The sequence below is a fragment of the Papio anubis genome, chromosome 15 (genome assembly GCF_008728515.1).
Source record: "Papio anubis isolate 15944 chromosome 15, Panubis1.0, whole genome shotgun sequence".
Taxonomy (NCBI): Eukaryota; Metazoa; Chordata; class Mammalia; order Primates; family Cercopithecidae; genus Papio; species Papio anubis.
This window is the reverse complement of record NC_044990.1, coordinates 73,467,769-73,468,821: the sequence shown is the minus strand read 5'-3', so window position 1 is coordinate 73,468,821 and position 1,053 is coordinate 73,467,769.

Sequence of the window (1,053 nt, the reverse complement as noted above, 5' to 3'; positions counted from 1 at the left end):
AAGAGAGACCATGTCCACAAACAATAACAGTAACAGGGTTAGAACATGTCGGGTGTGTCAGACCGCCTGCCAAAGCTCAGGGAAGAAAGAAATTACTTCTTGAGGCCTGAATTAGAATTACTTGTTAGATTTTCTTTCTTTCTGCTGTAGTGTAAGCTCTGTGAAATCAGCGTAAGTCTGTGTGTCTTAGTTGAATCCTCAAGAATGAATGCATACCTGACACATACTAGATGTGCAAAAATATTTGCTGAATGAGTGAATGAATAAATGAATGAATGACTTGGCATTTGACTTAGGTCCTAAAAGATTAGGATTCAGTCACATGAACAAGGGAGGAGGTGGAGGGCATTCCTAATGAGGGAGGTGTGAACTGGAAGGGAAGCACAAATGTGCAGCACCGCATCTCACTTCCAGCTTGAATTAGCCAAGGTAATTAACACCAGGTGCTGCCACCAGATCCCCACATCTCACAGATTTAACATAATAATGTTTCATTTCTCTCTCAAATCAAGTCCTAGGTGGGTTGGGTAGTTCCCCTCCATTTTGCAAATATACCATGTGTAATATGTGGCCTCCAAAGCTACCAAAGCACAGACAAAGGGAGATGGAGAAGCCACCCTGGATCTTAGCTGTCTTGGTCCGTGCCTAATTAGAATCAATCACGTGGCCAATGTAACTGCCAAGCAATCCTGGAGAATGGGAAGGACATTGTATTAGTCAGGGTTCTCTAGAGGGACAGCACTAATAGGATAGATGTGTATATATAAAGGAGAGTTTATTCAGGAATATTGACTCACATGATCACAAGATGAAGTCCTACAATAGGCCATCTGCAAGCTGAGGAGAAGGAAGCCAGTCTAAGTCTACAAATCTCAAAAGTAGGAAAGTTGACAGTGCAGCTTTCAGTTTGTGGCTGAAGGCCTGAGAGCCCCTGGCAAACCACTGGTGTAAGCCCAAGAGTCCAAAACCTAAAGAACTTGGAGTTCAAGAGCAGGAAGCATCCAGTATGGGAGAAAGATGAAGGCCAGAAGACTCAGCAAGCCTGCTCTTCCA